The sequence below is a fragment of the Excalfactoria chinensis genome, chromosome 17, assembly GCF_039878825.1.
Source record: "Excalfactoria chinensis isolate bCotChi1 chromosome 17, bCotChi1.hap2, whole genome shotgun sequence".
In the NCBI taxonomy this organism is placed as follows: domain Eukaryota; kingdom Metazoa; phylum Chordata; class Aves; order Galliformes; family Phasianidae; genus Excalfactoria; species Excalfactoria chinensis.
The window spans coordinates 5,605,725-5,627,460 of record NC_092841.1 but is presented as its reverse complement, the minus strand read 5'-3'; the positions used below and the strand labels follow the sequence as shown (position 1 = coordinate 5,627,460).

Genomic DNA, 21,736 nt, shown 5'->3' with positions numbered 1-21,736 from the left:
CTGATGAAAAGAATTCAAATAGTGCTTTGAATGGTGCCACTGGGAGCGTCACAGGAGAATTACAAATTGCTGCTGGAGACACCGGTCTCCCTTTACAGAAAGTTAACATAAAAGTACACATATCTTCTTTCTATAAGGTACTAACTTGTAAATTAACCTTTAATGGAGTATAAATGATGTCCTGAAAGAACTGCTTATGCAGCTATATTTATGATCTAGAAAATTGCAAATATTTACAAGATTATAGGTGTTAATGGTCTGTCAAAAATGTTTGTATATTGTACATACATTAAACCTTAGTTTAAGACCACCCTGCTATAAAGACCACCCCATTTCTTGTCCCATATAGAATTTCACTTTGATTCCATATTATTCCATTCCTTATAATGGGGCTCAGCCCTAGCACACAAACAGCTCCAGACAAGCTGCTTCTCTTCCATAGGATCCACCCATTTCACTCTCCACTCCCGGGTCCTCTGTGCAGTGCTCTCTGCTTAACAACATTATTATTATTGGTCACATTCAGCGAGAGACCCAAAGAACGTTCCAGGCTGCTCCTGCACTCGTGACACAGGCCAAAAGCAAAGCACAGTTGGAGGGAACACTCAATAAAAGCGTAAGAGAAATGAACAGTACTTCACTGCAACACAAGAACATCACCGCCTTCAACACCTACACTACAGCTTCCCCAGTCTGATACAAGCCAGCCACACTTCCTAATGAATCTTCTTTAGTATCAGTGTATCCTCCTCTATATTTTCTGTTCAAATAGAGGTCATCAATAATAAAAAAAAAAAATCACCCAAGCAGACAAACCAAACCCCACTGCCTGGCCTCTCTTAAGACCTCTGTTTCCAAGGACTTCTGCTGCTGTCTACACAGCAGGTGTACCCAGCATGGCCTTTCATCTTGCTGGTAGAGCAAGCCCCTTTCCCTGACCCAGCACTCCTCCAGTAGCTCCTACTCCCCACCACTCTCTCCCAGCTAAGCTGCTTGTTGTTCTTTCATCTCACCACCTGGGTGCAGCTAATTAATCACATCTGGACTACACACCCAGCTCCTAAAATACAATATTCTCTCCCTGCGGCTCAATAAAATTCAAACATCTTATTTTCTACATTAAGTTTTTAGGTCTGAGCTTGCCTTTTTCACTATTTAAATTCAAAATATTTAAAGTTTTTGTTTGCTATTCAAATTGAGAGACCAAATCATCCCCTCGTCTATTGCAATTTCTTTTCTTGACATCTTGAGTACCTTTCTGGGTCAGAAATCTGCACGAGTCAGAATTGTGAATGGAAATGTCTCTTTCTGCAAACATCTTCTAATAAAGCAGTTGGGATTGCTCAGTTGTGGACGTGAAGTTTGCAATTTGAAAAAGGAAAAAGATTTTTTTTAAACTGTGCGTAACTTAAACCGCCTTCTTACTCAAAATTTGTTACGTTTTCAAATGCTTTCTTAAGCAACATCAGTATACTCAGCCATAAATACAGCTGGGGAAAAATAAATAGTTTAGGAACAAATGCTTGGGGCTCTGCCCAGGATTTATTACAACAGATTATTTTCTTTTGTAATGTGTCATTTGCTGTGTGTTACCTTGTTCAATGACCGAAACCAGTTCTTCTTTAGGGTAAGAAAGTCAAAGGGAAACGTGAAAAACTGTCCTGACTGACCTCATGCACACTTTTATTGATATCAAATTGCTCATATTTTTTTACCTTGCTATTTTCATTTTTATTCCTGCTGGTTCAGATCTTCAGCTGATGTAAACTGGCGTAGGTCTAATGGTTTCAATGAAGCTACTCGAGCTAGAAGTCTGGCATTCATTATTGGGGATTTTCTGCTATCCAGTGAGATAGTGTAAAAGCATTTCCCCTCCCAACTTGGATACAGCACAATCTGAAAGGTAACTGTAGAGATGTGTCTTGAGTGGATTGCTATTAGGAAAAAAACAACTTCTAAGATTGCACACATCTTCAAATTATCAAATTGGTTTTATGCTGCAATTCATATTTACATTTTCTATTTCTATTTTTTTGTCTTCTTCTAAGATTAGTTGGAGGGGCTTTTCATACAAGTCCCTAGATAAACTTCAGAAATTGATTTCTTTTTATGCCTATGGGTTATCTTCCTCTTCTGGAGCATTCACTAAGTAAATCAAAAGTTTAGTGAGACCATTTGTTGCACACACTGTACAGGCCATCCAGCTTCTAATATGTATATTATATATATATACATTTATATATATGACTGTAGTATACATAGACATACATATAAGTCAGTATTTATAACTCTGATTGTAGAACAAATGAAACCTCCACACAATCCTGTGTCCAGACCAGTGAATTCTGAGGCCTCTAATGTTTCTTTCCAAGGTCAAAGACAGAACTCCAGGACTGTCTTGAGCAGATATCTGAGACCACTCTTCATTTTCTCTGATCATCAGAGCAATGTGCAATACATTTCTAAGAACGTATCTGAGCTTCTTGCTGCCAGTACTCCTACTGGAAGATTCCTTCCTAGCTGATAGTTGCAAACATCCTGATTTACCATAAGCATTTATTTGTGGCTTGTTAATATTATTTTGATTTTGTTCCAGTCTTGTTTGGAAGCTCCAAATTTGGTTCTTCCCTCTTGATATTTACACAGGGAGCAATCACCAACTTTGAATGAATTATTAGATGATTTCAACAGCAGTTAAATGTCTTTGTGGATCTGAGCCTTCAAGTTCCTGCATTTAGGTTTTCCCCTTTGTAAAAGAAGAATAAACTGTTCTTCCTTTTCTCTTTGTCCATGTTCAGACTGTAAATTCTTTAGGGTAAGAATCATGTTCATAAATGTTGGTTTAGTGCCTACCACTATGGGTATCTGCTCTCAGTGGGGTACTTCTATACCACTACAACTAATACTGCTACAAAAAAGGGTAAATGGGACTGACAGTAAAAATACAGCTCATCGACTAAAGGTGCATGAAAAGAATTTTGTCCTGTAGGACATCAAAGTTCCTAAAAATTCGTATGTCAAGTATTACCATCTGAACTAAATTAGTTTTGTAGAACTAAAATTTCATGGCAAATAAAAATAGTATATCATCTTAATAAAAGCATCATGTGCAAAGGGAAAATAAAAGCAAGAAAGATATAATTTTATAGTACTCGCACAGTTCTTCTTACTCTGAACTGAAATTCAAAACTACCAAAAGAAGCAGCCATCAGCAGCCACATAATCAATCTGCTGCAAAGCTGGTGCTGGTCTCCAACTCATTTGATACAAAGGACAGCGGAGACAATAGGAAAGTTTGCTGAAGTGTAGTAAATAACTCCAATGCTTTGAATTGCAAAGGGTAAGCAGCCTACCAAAAGTATTTATCAAAGTCAGATTCGAGGAAAGAAACATCACCAAACAGAGCAGTGCAAGCCAGATGCTTGGAGATTAAATGGGGTCAAAAATGCAACCCTAATTTTCATAACATCCTCATAAAAATTCACAGGAAACTGCTTTCTGAACCTGTTATAGAAGATATTTTTTGAAAGCTAAAGCGGAGTTGCCAAGTGAGATTCTACCAAATAAGATTGGAATTACAGAGGAAAGGAAAAATAGCCCATTCGTTAAATAAAACAGCATAAAAACCAACACAGAACAATGGCTAAAAGTAGCTGACAGTTATGTCTAGACTTGTGAGACCAGATTTACATCTCTCAATTTGCACTTGTATTGAAGGTTCAGATCAGAGTCAGATCTTTAACCCCTTCAGTGAAGGAACTGGAATTATTGCATACAAGGGAACCAACATACTTGACATTTGTGAACTCTCCAGGCTTACCCCTAAAAATAAAAGGCTTTTCTAATATTTGCAGCTCCTTTCAACTCTGTGTCACTCTATATTACTGCGCACCATCTGCTGAGCAAACTGAAATCACATAATTGAAAATCAGCATCATAGAGATTCAAATAGTTGGTTTCAGTGTTACTTTGAGAAGTTACTTCGAAGCATAGAAAAATGTTTAGTTGCACTGATGATTTTAATCTTTTTTCTCTCTAACATCACAAATTTCAATGGAAGTTCTTGTAACATTTGTTTACATTTTTATTTGTTCCTCACTGAGTTGGGAAAGAAATAAAAGACTTTTCTATCTCACTTTCAAATTCAGAAATTTTGGACCAATATTTTCTTGAAATTCTCTGGGATCTGCCAGTTTGGAAAGTTTGTATTCTACATTAGACAACAAGATTCAATTGAAAGCCCATTATTTAGCCCTAGGAATTCTTATAGCATTCAAGATGAGCTGTTGTGTGTGGTACTCCAAGAATTATGACGCAAGTGCAATTCCTGTATAATTAATAATAAGAGATGCCATTATTCTTATTTTCTCGCTGAGTGACTGTAGCTCAAAATAAAAAATAAAAATAAAATAAATAAATAAATAAAAAAAGTGGTCACTTGAATTGTATTAACAAGAGCTCCCAGTCAGACTGGCTAGTGGTGCACAAAATTTGATTTCCAAGTGAATTTCTAGAGGTAGAAGCATTAGTAGGATCCTAACAAGAAATATAGCTGGGACAGGTATTGCACTACAGATAATACGAATGATCACAGATTTGTACACTCTGGTTAATCATAACTGAGTAAACAAAGAGGGGTGTAATAAATACACCCTGATAGCCACCTGACATTTTCATTTACCACTAGCAGTTCCTATGCCAGCAGGGCTAGGGCACTGCCCAAAGCAAGGACAGCCATTCCATTTCCCAGTTTTGATACTGCAAAACAGTGCAGCCAAGGGAATTGAAAACTTAACAGATCGGTTGACAATTTTCTTACAGATTCTTCCCTTTCATTTCTACCATTCCAATTTACCTCCTGCTGACTTGCAGAAGATAATGGTATAATTAATTTGCTTTGGTGGACAGTGAGGGAATACAGAATGCAAATATAGGAACCATAGTTCTGGCATATTTTGGCTGATAGTTTGATCTGTAATTATTATCTGCCAACTGCTTGCACAAAAGTGTTATTTTTAATGCAAATGAATTCTTGGAAGAGCAGAAAGTGAAGTTTTAAGCAATAAATATAAAATAACTACATCCAAACATTATCATCAAATGGCTTAGGTTGGAAGAGAAAGCCATTCAGTGCTCTGTGTTTTGCCACACCAACTGTATGTGGTTGCAATTGTATCAGCTAAACATACAATATAGCCTTCCTGGATTCCTGTAATAATTCCAGATTGGAGTGTTCGCTCAAGTGCTATGCAACACCCACACGGCCAGCTCAGCACCTTGAAAACATTATGCCAGACCTGCTGTATTGGGTACAGTTGTGCATGTGACAAACAGAGCAAATCTTCTGTGGGTGTATGGGAAAAATGGAGCTTGTGGAGAAGGCCAGATGATTTCTGAAAGACTGGACTCACTGACTGAGTGCAGCCTGAATTGAAAGCACGTGTCCAGTAGGGCAAGTCTGCCCAAAAGCTGGGCTAAGTATTGGGTCTATTGCAGGCAGCAGCAACTGTGCAGGGCATGCACACCTACTCAAACATCTCTTGAAAGAGGTAGCTTCCTCCATCTGATTTTGCACCAAAGTGCAGTTGCTGATAGCCCTGTTGGCTTGCTGTGTTATCAGAAATACTGTGCAAATATCTGAATATCTCAAAATCTTTGCTACTTTTATTCAGAAATGTTTGTATTCAGAAAGGAAGAGCTGGATATGTAGTATACCATATTTCTTCTTCAGTTAATTGGTGAAGAACACTGCTCTGTCTGAAATTCTGGAGTCACTATAATGACTATAATGTTAAAACAATTATACCTAGTCTAACACATGACCAATATGCAAGAAACCAAAAATTCCTCCACTGGAACTGTGAGACATACACGTATATACAACACAGACAGTGTTTCTTGCAACTGTGCGATGCCTCATCTCTCTCTCAGTGTCCTTTCCTACACTCTCACTGCAGCAAAAACTCATTAACCTATCTCCTCCTCCTCTCACTGCATCCCTGCTGTACCATTTCATGTTTCATTCAGAACAATGTGACCAAGTTTCTCTTTTTTCAAAAAACACACCTTATTGGATGATGAATATGGCTATCCAGGGAGAAAAGTCATCAGAAGTTTTGACTGTAGCTTAAAAGCTGGTAAAGGAAGTTAATTATTCATCTCTAAACTGAAACATCCCAATAATACTTTTCCTTTCACAGTTATTTCTAGATCTAAAAGCTCAGCTGCAGAGACCATTGGTCTATAGCCCTTCCCAAGCACTGCCATTTTCTCTGTGAAGCAACTAGGAACACAACTTTCAACCTAGTATATGGATACAGGAAACAAAGAGATTATAAACTCATTATTTGTGCCAAAGTCTTTTTGTCTAATGTACCATTTTGACATTAAAATACAAGGGAAAGGTGTTCTTTGCAGATTCAATTAGAAAGCTGATACTAGACTTGCTACATAATTTGCTGTATCTGCACATTTAATGTCCTTCCTTAAAGCTTTGGTGGGGAGTATTGTCATAACCAGGTAGGTGGGCTCGGATTTCAAGCAGTGGTTGTGCTTAAGAAAAAGCTAAGCATACAGATGGAGAAGCAGTGTGGAATACTGGATAACATGCTGGGTTTCGGAGTGAGGAGACTTCGTTTCTATTCTTGTTATACGACCGTGACCAAGTCGCTTCCTGTTTCTCTGACCCCTCCACCCTCATCCATCATCTGTCCGCACAGCATACAGCAAGTTTTCTTTCTTACTTGCTGTATCTAATAAAATAGGGCCTTTAGCTGATCCTGTAACACAGAAACAAATCTGTACAATACTTCTTGCCTATATTTATTAAGACTTCTTGCCTATGTTTATGATTCAAGAAATGGCAATGTATAACCATCTAACCTACAAAACACATTACATTCATAATTCCCAGAGGCAGAGCATTCTTACAAACATGGGAACTATTAATGATTCCAAAGGCATTTTGTTTCCTCTGTACTCTTTAAAGCTTCTAGGATATGTGTGATACAAAGATAATTCCAAACATTAATTACCGTACCTTGACATACTTATTAAAGAATGTGAACTGTGCTCTTTATACACATTTTGAAACCCACAATTTCCTATTCCATAACTAGTATTCCTTTTTTTTTTCTTTTTTTCTTTTTTTTTCACATGGGCTTTGATTTTTATTGAAAAGACCATCAGGAATGGAGTGTTTAATTTTCTCAAACAATTTGTAACTTGAATAAAGACTGACTCAAAATTTTTATTACCACTTCCTAAGAATTCTGCACAATAAGAAGGATGGAGAGAAGAATATGAAAGAGCTTTTTCACCATTATCTGAAGACCAAAAATACAACTTTTATTACACATGCACATAAGTATCAGCTGCCATGCAGTCTTTTTTGAGCTACATGCCAGCTCTGATCAAACCGTAGAACACCATGGATAACAGCTGGCAAATGTAACACACACTGCCTGGTTAAAGTTCATGTCATCGGCAGAGTGAAATGCATAGCGCTAAACCCTAAAATGTGTTTAGCATTCTGGTCTTAACCCTGGAAAGCATTAACCACATGATTTTCCTTAACCTCTCAGAAGTCTAAGTAGTTCCATTTAAAACAACGAGACTACTTAAATACTAAAAATTAAGTGCAAGCTCAGGTAGGTTGCTGGGATGGGAGCAACACACTTTGCAGATCCAGCCCCTCATTCACATCCTTGTTTTCAGCTGAATGCACTCAGATCACCAGGCTCTGCACAGTGCCTGCTACAGCAAGCTACAGGGAACTGCGAAAGGACTCATTCTGGGTGAATACACTGCAAGAAGACTGGATAAACTCACATAACAGACTCGAGTTGGTAATAGCAAGGTTAATTTTAGGTCATGTCTCTGATGTTAAAAATATGCAATGTTAATAACATTTTAATATGTCATGTTAAATTATAAAATAAATGCTTTTGTGAAGAGCTCTGTTTCTTCAAATAAACAGCTTTGAACAGAACTGAGAATAACAATTATATTTTATCTGATGATAAATGTGAGAATAAAAAGATACAAACCTAAATGAATGTCAGATCTATGCTGAGTAATAAGGAGAAATATATATTAAATGTCTCTTTGTACATGGACTGTAACAAATAATCAGCAACCATCCATCTCTAAATGGAATAAAGTATTAAAATTACTGCTACAATAAGGAGACAGCATAGGGGGATTTTGTCATGTCTGCAACAGGGTGTCCTGGGGAGATCTCTGTGTGTGTTGGTCTCCTCCCTCAGTGAGTCCAACACATCCACAATGCAGCAGTGGCAATATGGACATACTGCTGAGTCAGTCTGTGTATGCACAGCACCTTTCTGCCAGGGCTTTGAAAGTTCAGAAATCCTGAAAATAAACTAGTTCAAATTCTGTTTATACATCTTCAAAAAATTCCAAAGGGAAAATAATGCAAACTCATTGGTAAAAGTCATTATAGTTTCACATTTCTGCCCATCGTGTCTTATGGTTTTTGTTTGGATAAGTACATTATAGGACTTACTAATTTCATACCTGAGATTAAAAAAAAAAAAAGTATAATTGATCCTAAAATTTACTACTTAGGACCTCATTCAGGCAAATGTCATGACTGGAAAACCCATAACAAAATCTCTTTTCAAACATGGCCTCCTTAGAACATAAGGCTATTTTACATGTTTGCATTTAAGAAGTAGAAAATAAAGCTCAGCACAGCCATTTAATGGGAACAATCTTAAGGCTTGTCCACACAGGAAGTAAAGCTAAATTAGCTGAAAGGTGTGAATTTAAAGTGCATTAAGCTAAAGTGAACTGCAGTCACTTTATTCCTCAATGAGAACATTCACACCAAGCTTTAATGCACTTTAACTAATATATTTTAAAATCATATCTTTAGTTAATTTGTCTTAACTTCCTGTGCAAACAACTCCTCTCTAGCACTTACTGAGAGCCACAATATAGATTGATGTGGATGTATTTATAAATATGCCTATTAACCTTAAGACTCCAAGTCAATAAAATTTGGGATATTAAATAAAAATAAGAAATGTGTCCTTGAATGAACTTTCCAGCTCAATGAGAATCTCAACCACGTCATGAATTTAGCCCTAGATTGTATAAAACCATATCATGAATTCAGAGCCAGTTAAAAACAAACACCTGTGTACTGCAACTGATTATATTGTGAATTTATTCCTGAAAGAAATGAAATCAAAATAAATAGAAAAGAAAGACATGATTTACATACAACGGTTGTATTGAGATTGACCAAAAAGGGATAAACATAAAAGGCTTATATTTGGTTTGGTTTAAAAAAGAACAAACAGGGACAAAAAAGCATTAAAGTGCTTTCTTTTCTGAAGGATGTCTTAAAGTCATAAAGGATGCCTCAGATTACCCAGGGAGAGCAAAACAACACTTTGCTTCAGATAACCTGCAAAATCAATGCTAACCATGTTTCTGCTGCCACTGCTCAAGCTACAAAACCTTTTCAGAAGCAGCTTTTACAGAAAGCATAGACGTGCTTAACACCCATGGATGTCCATGGAGTAACAAAGCTCAACAAACCAAGGAACAATGGTCTAGCATAACAGACAGCGTTCAAAGACTGCTGCCGTGCTCTGCACACATTGAGTTCTGCTCCTAGGATTCTAGCTTGGAAACATAATGATGCTCTTTGCAAGAGCAAGGAAAAAAAATTCTTTTCCAACCAGTCTGGCAGACTGGTGCTGTGTGACCTCAGTACACAGGCAGCTCCGGATACGTCCCCAAGTGCTCCCAGGGTTATTCAGAGCCCTTGGTAGCTTCTCTGTCTCCAGACATTCATTTCTCTTCAGTAGCTGATAGATAAAACACTTTGAGTTCAAAAAGGAAAAATTAACAGTGTTGAAAACTCTTTTTTTACTGATGACTTCAAGAATGGGACAGTGGCCCATGAAAAAGATCTTCTTTTAAAAGGGACTGATAAAACAGCACTGATGATTTCTAAAGCATTAACTTTCTACAAGAACCTGATGTTGCTCAGTGTATGCCATCTCTTTCAGCTTATCAGTTCACAGAAAGCTTGGCCTGATTCAGACACTGGATGTTCTCATCTACTAAGCGATATACAAAAAAGCATACACAGGAATGTTCACAAATGTTTTGAAATGTTGACTATTCCCAGAAAAAAAATAAAATAAAATAAAATAAAATAAAATAAAAATATATATATATAGGTTAATTTACAGAAGGATTCCATCAGTTAAAACCTTCCTTAAGTGCACTGATATCTTTTATCACAGAATCAGGATGGCTTAGTCTAGCAAGGACCTTAAAGATCACTTAGTTCCATTCACCCCCCATGGGCTGCGCTGCCAAGCACAGATCAGGTTGCTCAGGGTCCATCCATCATGGCCTTGAGAGCCTGAAGTGTCTCTGGGCAGCCTCTGAGTAAAAAAACACAATTTGAGACAGTAATGCAAAGTGAGAGCATTGTATTAACACCAGTGGCAGAACTGTAGTCATTTACAGTTCAGCAAAATGTAAGAAACTGCTGCTCTTGCTCAGGCATCCTGGTGCTGTGTACTGAGTGTTACAAAGCCTACCCAACCATGAAAGCATCCAGGTTCATCTGATATCTTTTTCTGAGTGCAGACTGTTGCTTAGACAACACCCAGCCTTTACGCTTTGAATTTCAGATGCATACACTGATGCAATTCAATCTTCTTTTAGTTCCTCTCATGTTTTCTGATTACACCTAACTGGTCAGTGCGTGCCTTATTCTTGAGCACTCTGTTTCCCGTAGCTCAATTTTCTGCATTTTCTGCTGCTGGAGCTTTTAACTCAAGACTCATTTTCAAGATGAAAGTCAGTCACAAAATTAAACCCTCATAAACAAATAGAGAGGCTAACAGTTAAGCTGAGAGTCACACTGAAAGGCAGTAAGAATGTATGTGGCAAGTTGGTGCTGTTTGTTCCATAGCCCCCATTTGTGCAGAATTTTACTCCTCTCATGTCTCACTTGATACTTTCTCTTCCTTTTGAACATTTTCTCTTCGAAGCCCTTAACTCCGGTGCATGCCATAGAATAAATCCAGGACAAAAAGCAGTTGCCTCTTTTGCCAACACCCCTGCAAAAGCAGGTTCCCTTTCCAGGGACAGACTCCTGGTGCTCTGTTTGAGCAGTGGGTATTCACCAGGTTGAGCTAGACAATTGATTGAAGATTGTAAGCAGAAACATATGGCCATAATGTCACCCACAGATAGTTGAGCAATAATCCAATAATCTTGATCATCCCTGGTATTACACACTAACACATCACATACAGGAAAACCTTAAAATAGCAAAAAAAAACTAAGACAAAATGCACCTGAGACAGGTAGACGTATCTAATTCATACCATCAAGCCATAAGCTAGAACTTTAACATCAGTGATTATGCCTCAGACATTTAAATGGTTCTAAATTATAAGTCTAGTAGAAGTATTTTGCTAATAATAAGCTATTAATTCTGGCAGTTTCAGACTGTCTGAAGCTAGGTGTATAAACTGTAGCTGCATCAATCAGTGCTGTGTGTCTGGCTATTTCAGGCATTCCTTGTTAGTGCAAAGAAAGAACAGTTTGTGCACCAAGCACAACAGCAGCTGAGATTCCTGTTGATTGATAACTAAATGTGCCGTAGTGAAAATATGTTCGGGTAGAGCTGAAGAAGCAAGCACAGCAAAGACGTAATGGGGGCAGAGGAAGGAGAGAAGAAATTGGCCACAACAGGAAATTCCTTCTCACGAGTCTTCCAACTAGCTGACAAGATGGATTTCATTCCTGCAGGTAACAGTGCCTTTATATTTAATCTCCTACAACACGTGTAACCATGCAAATTCTCCACTACTCTATTTGCAAGCCCAGTTACCAAAAAATTATTCTTGCTCTTCAGTACCTTTCTCCTCTGTATCAGTACAGTTTCACAAACAGAGCCCACTGATGTTAACGAAATGTAAGAAAAAGCATTTATCTAGTGGGAGTTGAAGAATTCCTCATTAATGGTAACTGGGAAAATGGAAATTTCTGAAGTCTGAAGTGATGCCTCAAGATGCCTGTAGGATTTATGTGCAGAGAATCGATGATTTTGCTATTTAAAATGGTCAGAAGTTCAGAGATATCACAAGATTAAAGCTGAAGAATCTTATTTTAAAGCTCTGAAATTCTAGCTAGGAAGAAAGGGGTATTTTCTGCTGTGAACATCAGCGCAGTGTGATGCACAGTGTCAAGTAAAGATCAGCTCGTTTGCCAGTTTGGTGAAAGCTTCAAAATTTGGATTCTCAGCCAAATGTCTCTCTGAACTTCTGAGCACTGACAACCTGAGAAACAAGCTAGAAGTTTCAGAGCAACAAATTTCCACCCTTTGCAAACTGTGAAAAATGAAAGAAAATAGCATAAAAATCTTAAAATGCAACAAATACTTATCGGAGAGGCAGATAACCCTGTAATGGAAATGCCATGCTGTTAGCAATGCTAGAACACATTGAGGAAAAGATGACTCCCTGCCTTCATATCAGCTACCTAAACTGATAGGAAATGCTTGCTTCATTGTCACAGTGCCTGGCAAGCATCACCAAAGAGTGAGATTAGCCAAATGTGGGGTCACCTACCTGTACTATAGTGAGCCTGAGCCCCTCATTTTGCCACCTAAGCTAGGTGGTGTGAATACATCGTAACTGAGAGCCAATTACAATCCAAAGGATGGAACCATAAATTTGTAGGCGTATCTGAAAACAAAACTGGAACCATTTTTTCATCCTTCAATATATTTTATAAAATGCAGATTTCATGATAATATTTCAGATGCAGTTAAATAAGGAACTTAAAAGGCTGCATCTTTCTGCATGGAAATTCCCATTTCAGCACACTTAATTGGTCCGCTTCTATTTAAGCACAAACTGAAATATCTCAGGCAATTATTATCCGAACACAGAGGAGTTTTGAATACAACATCAGAGATATGATTTTAAGTTTTCTTGTGGTAGCTGCTGGATTTAAAGCCCATCTTTTCATGAGAAAAAAATAGGAAAATAAATGCATGGAATTATTTTTTGCCCTGGAAGACAAAAGGCTGGTAGGAACACTCTCCTATCCAGACAGGTCATTTCCAGATGACAATCAAGCTTTCCTTCTTATTCTAGCTCAAGACTTTGAGCTTTTCTCATTTTTATTTCTCTGACATTATTTTCTCTAATCAATTGTGAAAAGCAAAAACAAAATGATGTGGCAGAGGTTTATGCACTTGAGAAATCACCCTACTGCTGTGACAGCTAAATTAAGAAAATAAATTTCTTTTTTTTTTTTTTTTCTTTTTCTGGGCCATTTCCATGTAAACTAAAAGGAAACCATTCTCCATCCCATCAAGCCACATAATTTTTGAGAAAATAGCCACAATATTCATGTATACAAAAGTAACTGTCTGGAATAAACTAAGAATGAAATCAGATTTATTTTTATTTCTTCAGCAGCTTGTTGCATGACCTAAACAAGGGGCACCCCCCTATTGGTGAATGGAGTTAGCTCCAAGTTAGCTTCCTCTCTTCAACATGAAGTGCTGAAAAATAAATTCCAAAGAGCTGGAGCTGGGGATGACTGCAGGGAGGCTCAGGCTGATAAGCTGTGTAGAAGTTACTATGGGCACCTTGTCTTTCCTTCACTTAGAGGACTCACTTGAAATAGTGAACACCATTTGGGCAGTGCACTTCAGTTAAGTTCTGAAACAATGGGTGAAGTTGCACAGACAAGAAAAAACTAGGCCAGCATTGGAAAATATAAGCTATACATAAAGATCTGGAAGAACAAAGAAAATACTTAAGAGCATGATAGAAAGACAACAGTCTGATCTTATTCACAGTGATTTGAATAAGAACTAGAGTTCCAAGTAACATTCAAAAAGGTTCAGCTTGTACATTTGTGAAGGTATGTCAGCCAGCCACTTGTTGCTCTGCAGTACTGAAGGTATTAAAGGACAGGCTAGATAGAAATGTCAAGAGTTGCAAAAGTACAACTCATCCTGTACTGTCAGGGGCTCCAAAATGTGCTAAACAATATGAAAAACAGTTAGCAAATAAGGCATATTTAGCTAAAATATGGTACAAGGAATAAAAAGGGGCCCAATTTATTACGTAGTAGTATGGCAGTGTGAATATAAATAGAAGTTAAAAAAAAGTGCATTTAAGAAGGAAAGTGCAAATAAAGCATTTGCTGCAAACAGTCTAGCATAGCGTTGAATGCTGCCTAGAAAGGATGCTGGTAACAGGCTTTCTCTATTTAATTTCCTTTTTCTCACCTGTCCCCATGTTTCCTATTTTGTATTGAAAAGCTTTCCTTTGCTCTTTGCTAGAATAATCTTCTGCTTGCAGCAAGCTTGCCTGGTACAAAAGCAGGTGCAGGTGAATAAGACGACATTTCACTGGAGGTAGTGAATTCATATAAGCCCAAGTAGCACCTGCTGTGTCTGTAAGCAGGGCATGTTTGTGAGGTTGCATGTTTCTTGTAGCCTTTAGAAATCACTGAAAGTATCAACCACACCTTGTTAAGGGACAATATGTCATTACACTGAGATGGAACGACATAAAAAGTCTTCCCACCTTCCTCCTACACAGCAATCATTTAATTTTCATAGTGGTTAGCAAACACTTTAATTTTATCACTTCTTCCTGGAATGTCTGACCAGATGTGCCACATAAAAGCCATGTTCTAGACTAGGAAAAAGTAGGTAAAAATAGAATTTCATTTTTCAAACCTCCTATACAGATTTGTCAGATGTTTATTGGTCTGTCTGCCACCAATGATTCTTTCAGACCTTGAAAACAAAAGCACAGAGATGGTGACAGTCTATTTTTATATTCCTGCCCACACAAGTTTGGTCATGACTTCTCTAAGGATGCATCGCTGTCCTCATCTGAACTTGTAGGAGATCCTCAGCATCCCCTTTTATGGATTGGTTATCCTTTATATATAGACAGATAGAAACTTGGTTTTTTTATTTTGCAGTCTGGATTGCAAATGGGTTTCCTCTGCTTCTGTCCATTTATTTCCATTTCCCTTTAATAAATCTGCATTTGCCTATGTAGGAAATAACTGCAAATTACGCTGGGAAATGAATTTACAGCATATGAATTACTTTGCAGTAATTCCCTGTGTTAATCCACTCCCCATAATACTAATTCTTAGAAAGGGGAATAAACTGTCTTGTGTTTTAACAAATCAATATCAGTGAATAACATTTAGCTGCAAGACAGAGGAGAGAATCCCGTACATTTATCTCCTACTTGGCTATCTCTGACTTCAAAAGTACACTATTTTCTGTGACTAATTAGCCTGATAGACCAGGAGGTAATAGGCTAAAATGTTTCTACTTTTCCCATTGCTATTACCCTGTAGATGCTCTTTCTCTCTCTAACTCAATTCTTCCTTTGTTTCTTGAGATACGCATACACCATCCTAACTCTTATATTAAGACGCTGTTACCAGACTGTGAGGATGCTCACTGTAAATGGCATTTTCACAGCTCTGCTGTTGTATACCTTGTGTGTAAACAGTCGTATGAACACAACAGCAGCAATCATTATGAGAAACTCTTTTGCCATTCTGTTTTTTTTCCCCTTCAATAGAAAACAGTAAGAATTGCTGCTGTTAAATTGAGATTATAATAACGATGGGAGCTGTCTGGAACAGTAGTTATCACCAAGCTGTGGAACACCAGTGTCAAAATTAATGAAATTTCAGCTCCTATGACTGCTTTTTCCCTCCATCCTGTTTTTCTCTTACATTACCCAGAACCTGGTATGCTCTCCAAAACTTCATTTTCCTATCATCTTACAGAGTTTTAAAATGCTAAAGCATCACGCCTACTGTGTGACATCACATAAAAACTTACAGCTCAATGCAAGCTGTCAAAGGTTGCTACTCTCAACCTCTTATATATTATCTAAATGAAGTTATTTTTTAATGTATGGCTGCAAACATCACTTATTTAACTAATACAAATTGGATTAGTTCAATGGACTTCGGTAGTGTTTAAACCAGTCCAAGGTGAGACTCCAGACTTACTCCTATAAACACAAAATGCACAATTTGTTCAAAATCTGACCACAGAGGAACACTCAAAAGAGGCAGAAATAATGGGATACAAGCCATACCTTTTATGAGAACATCCTGGAAAGCAGTGAATATAGAGCTATTATGACATTTGTTTTCAATCCTAAATTGACCACAACAGTCAAGTTCAGATAGCATTGGTCTAGGCCTTACAACATTGTATAAAAAAACTCAAGGATCCTTTAAACACACTGCAGAGAGACATTCAGCTGCCAGCAGATATGCTGCTTACAGAGCTTCTTTGTACCCAGTACCTCAGTGAAGAGCAATAGGATTAAACAAAAGGAATTATAAAATTGTGGTCACATGTAACTTAATCAACATTACCTAATTAGACGTGGGATATTTTATTTTATAATATGTCAGCCCATTTGGTTTGAAAAAGCTCCTAACAACCAATCATCTGGTTTAAATTCCAGCACAAACAAAGTAAAACGCTATGTTGATTATTTTTAAAGAATAACTTTCTGGCTACTTATTAAGTAAAAATTGAATGATTACCTTCCCTTGTGAGCCAGAAAGTATTGTCATACAAGACAGAATCCAATAAAAATGGCCAGTTCTTTTCCACATCCTTTTTTCAATGACCATACATCAAATTTTCCATATATAAAATGCCTTCTGTTATATATACTTTCCAAGTGGTACAAATGGCTAAATGGCAATTCTAGCTCAACACTAACTTCTGGACAAATTTGATATGCTTCATTATAACCATTTTTGAAATATAGTTACAATGTTAAATATTATTACAGAAACTTCTTTAAGCGCTATAATCAGGAATTCAGTGAAGCATTTCAAACCTATTCCTCTGCTTTTCAAAAGTGCACTGACCGCATATGTCAGCTTCCACAATACCTTGTTTTAGGCCAAGTGTAGGACTTGAAATCGCTATCCATTTCAAGTGACAATCTGATCTAAAACTTAGTTTGGCTACAAAAAACATTGTGTTTCAGTCTGAGTATCTAGTGTCCTTTTCCCAAAGAATTTGTTACTTCCATGGTGATGCCTGATAGCTGTAGTATAATCTTGCACTGCCCAAAGAAGAGGCTATAGAATCCAGCCTATACAAGTAGAGATTTATGAAGTGGCAAATATTTGCTTGAGACAATTGCTGACCTCAAAGGAACATCTTCAGGAGAACAGGCATGCTGAGCGTTGCCATATGATTCACAGAGGGATTAGCTGTGAACAAAAGCTGCAGCAACTTTGTATTTAGAAGAAACTTGGATTCAGGTACATTTTCTCTGCTTGACTCCATGTGAAATTTAAATCCAAAGATCATTAATTTCAATACTGTCTGATGGAAAAGGAGACATTAGCCTCAAAAGATTTAGATAAAGGTGTTTTAGAATCCCTCCATTGATTTCTATCTTTCTCTGCTTACCATCTGCATTTAGGCAAGAATTTTCGACTCAAAGCCAATTTATATGCATTTCTGATAAGCTTCTGGGGAAAGCAAGTTTAGATGTCAACTTTAAGCTCATACAGAACATCTCCTTCCTTCAAAACTCACTCCAAATATTCAGGGTTTACTACTGCAGAATGAGATCAATGTGGATCAAACTTGATGACACTTAACACATGGGCTTGAAGATGACACAAGAGAAAGATAGAAAATCAGCCTTTTTTCAGATCTTGGCTTTATCATTTTAGATCAAAGAGAATTTTTTTAGAGATAGAGAAGAACAGGCAGCGAAACTATAAAACATTTATTTCGAAGACCATGACACTTATTTTTTCCGTATCTGTCCAAAGTAATAGACAAGAGAGTTAAGGATGAACCCATGAATACATCTATTAACATTCAGAACAGCTTCCAGATAGCCGACTCTAGAAACACCCATTTATGTACTTCTTCATAATTGCACTGTAACACTAGAGGAAGAAGGGAAAATAAAGAAAAATTCTAAGTACTGTGTGTAAGAATAAGGGAAGGTTAAGTATGAAGAGGCAATACCTACAAACAAAAAAAAAGAAGTGAAATCAGCTTTTCACTGAAAGGGGAAAAAACAACTGCACAAGCCCAGTGACTAGACAATTGATAGAGGCAACTGATCAGAAATGAGAGCATTAGGAATTAATACTTGCTCTCCATAGGACCATCTGTTAAGCCTCTGTTGATAACGCTGAAGTAGAGAGAAGAAATGTCTGTTAAGTCTTCTCACACACATGGTACTTGTGAATTGGTTACAAATCTGAGGGCATGAAGGTGCTAGATTTACCACATCTTAAAAGCTAAAGTGCTCTTGTGGGTCTTCACCGACCTGGAACAATCTAAGCCCACTGGTTAAGTGTTTTACAACAGCCATAACCTAACAAGGAGCATGTTAGTATATGCAACAACAATAACTGTATTTGGCTAAGGAATACAAACTGACTAAAAGGAATGGCAGTGCAGTGAAAGATTTGGGACCTCTATCTATATATGCTGGTACGTTACTTCCACTCTCTAGGTATGCAGAAACGTTTGCCAAGTAGGTGTTCCCAGAGTCAGTACTTAAACAATACAATTCCTACCATTTTCTAGCTTTCCCTAGAAAAGATGCTGATAAGTTTTTACAGAACAGGATGCCCCCTGTCCACCTTCATGCAACAGCAATGTTTTTCAGCAATGGATCAGATGAATGTTAATTAATTGCTAGGGGCAGCATCACACCAGACCATCACACCAATTCTTGTTTAGGTGCTAGAATACAAAAAGCCATGATGCAGGCACGAACTAATGTATGATTTATTTCTTAGCCAAAGGTACCTTCAAGAAGTTATAACTGTTGCTCTTTTAATGAATAAATCAGACTGAAAAAGGAAATACTTATATTGTAAGCCTTGCCTTTTACTTGGTGTTGAAAAATCATACAGCATACAAAACTGGTAAAATCCTGAAACTGAATCCGTGTGTGATTATCCATCTTACTAACAGCATGAAACATATCCAACTTCTTGGCTGCCAGCTGCATAAATAAGCTTCTCTTAACTCTTCCTATGGGCCAATCATCATTCATTCATTTAATCTTTAAAACTAACATCCACTTTTTCTTCAGTTTCAGCTTACTTTATATATGTATCCTATGCGTGAAGCATCAAGACACTGACATAGGTGTTGGTAGCAATGTAATCCACTTCTACATCAAATCCTTACTTCCTGCTGTAAGATACACAGCACTTTTGTAGATTATTAGAGTTCTTGTTATTTACTTAGTTTCTGGGTGAAGTGATCCCTTAGTATTACTTCCTTGTCTCCAGCTTTCTGGGGAGGCTTCATGTACGTCTGCAGTGCACTTCAAATGCTTGGATGAAAGGCACAGTATAACTACTGCTAATAGCAGTACAAACATTTCTTCTAAGTAACATAAAGTGCCTCTCAGTGGGTTATTCATACAGAATCACTAATAGTGGGCCTGGCAAAAGGACTGACATTTTTGTTTACTGGAATGAAAATCATCTGCTCGAAAAGATTGGGTAAATGACCAGTGAAGGAATATCATAGAACAGGACACCAAATGGAGATGGGAGAAACAATCAAGAATATTAATCTGTAATTATTTTTTTTTTCCTTAAAAGGAAAATAGAATAAGAGTGATACAAAGGAGGTTCTTCATCTGTTACACAATATGCATAATGAATTGTAATTTGGAACTCAGACTGCCTCCTAAGTGCTAAATATTTTAATCTTGTAGTTTAGCTGGTATAAATGACTCCTGCAGAAGCACTATTTGAAGTGGAGCATAAAAGGAGTGAAATAAAACCACAGAGAGAAAAGAGGAACGATTCATTTCAATTCTAATACATAATTGACTTCCTCATGAATTACAAAATCTAACACTGTTCATAAGGGTGCAAATACAGCAATGTTTCCTACTTTAAATTGGAGTTAAGAGACAAATTCTAAATGACCATGCAAAAGGGAGTGTTATGATTGTTTTAACCTGTGATCATGTAGGAAAAGCTCAGTTGTACTGGGTGCCGTAAAAGTACATAGAAAGTGATAGGTAGATGATTAGCATTACCAAAGAAAAGGAAGAGGATCAGCAGTACGTTATTGACATTGACAGTGGATATCTGACGTATGACACTTCTGCAGCTACTCTGCACACATACTTGCAATGACTGCTTTTTTTTCTGCAGTAATCACAGTTGAAATAAGAGCAACTAAGTTGCCTGTACTGCTGAACACATTCACTGCGACACCAGGAAACCCATCTGTAGCTGTGGAAAAAAAGGAACTCTGCATCCAAATGATCAGTATGCAGTACTATTTGTCAAATATGAACTCTAGTGCCTGAATTTCAATTCAAATGTGATAAAAAATTGTGATCAGAGAAACTCCATACCTTAAATTAGGAAGAAAGGAGAGAGAAATTAATCTCTTATGCAACTCCCCCACAAAGTAACAGACTTAAAATTGGACAAATTTGGATGTTTCTTTGTAGATAAAATGACACAAATGTATAGAGATAATACATTAAGGTTTTCAGCTGAGGTTGGCAAGATATATTGAAATCTGTAACACCTCAGGTACAGCAGAACAAGTGTTTACTTCAGTACACACAAAAATTTAAATCCATTATGTTACAATAAGCTGGATTTAACAGAAGCACGGCTGCAACTTTACCAAAGCTATAGCTATTTTGAGGGAAATCAACTGCTCTGTTTCTGTTATTTATACATCATCATACTCAACTGCATATGCACACATCTCAAGTCTAATATTGTACCATGAAGAAAAGAAACTTGATCAATCTACAGAAAAGTTGAGTTACATCTTCAATGAAAGATGAATATTTCATCCCAAATTCTTTATGTTATCATTAACTTCAGAAGCAGATATAATTTTGCCATGCAATACGGTATAATTCTGCAATAATTTACAGCCCTTTTAACATGCTCGTGGTATAGAGTCCCCATTTAGTCAATGGGGGAGGAAAACAAATAGATTAGCTGACATGCCCAGGGCTATAAAGAAAGTCAGTAGCATACTAAGGACTAGAACTCTGTTGTGGCAGTGTTTTAAAGCCCTGAATTACTAAATGCAGACATACGATCTTAACAGTAAACAAGTTAAGCATCACAGTAGTAACCTATTTTAAAATATACGTGCCTACTGGTAAGTGCTGGACACTTCTGGTAGCCAGCCAGTAAACTTTCCCCCTCCACAGCATGAACTCTGATTGTGTGCCAGTTCACTTACCCATGATTATCATTTTTTCTGTCTGATGAGTGTAGAACAATTGCCTTTCGAGCACTGGTTAGCTAGAGCCGGAAGAACTGTTTTGCCTCCAGCCCAGCTGTCGGAGTCTCCATGCAAGATGCTGTGCAAAATGTTGAGTTAAAAGAAAACACGAGTAGGGGGAAAAGAGAGCTCTCTGAGAACCTCCACATGGTTCCTGTTGCTAAGGGAACCACTCCCTTTGTCTGCATAGGTTAAGAATGGCTGCTTCGTTTGGAATCTTTCTCTTAAGTACCGAAAACAGCATAACAATTTCAGGAAGAAAAAAGCCCTCCAGAGTATCTTATGACCAAAGCAGAAAATGAAGATGCTTAGGAACTCTTACACTAAAAACAGCTATTAACAGTTGATTTGGGTGACCCCAGGGAGGCTGTAGAACTC

General features: G+C 37.4%; 1 protein-coding gene across 1 annotated transcript in view; it reads right to left on the bottom strand.

Annotated features, from left to right (window-relative positions):
- ANKFN1 (ankyrin repeat and fibronectin type III domain containing 1) overlaps positions 1 to 21,520 on the bottom strand; it is a 90,002-nt gene extending 68,482 nt beyond the window's left edge. The window contains exon 1 of the mRNA XM_072352227.1: positions 21,317 to 21,520. The gene's annotated coding sequence lies outside the window, so the exon portion shown is untranslated. The remainder of the gene's footprint in view (positions 1 to 21,316) is intronic.
- Between the last annotated feature and the right edge of the window lie 216 nt (positions 21,521 to 21,736).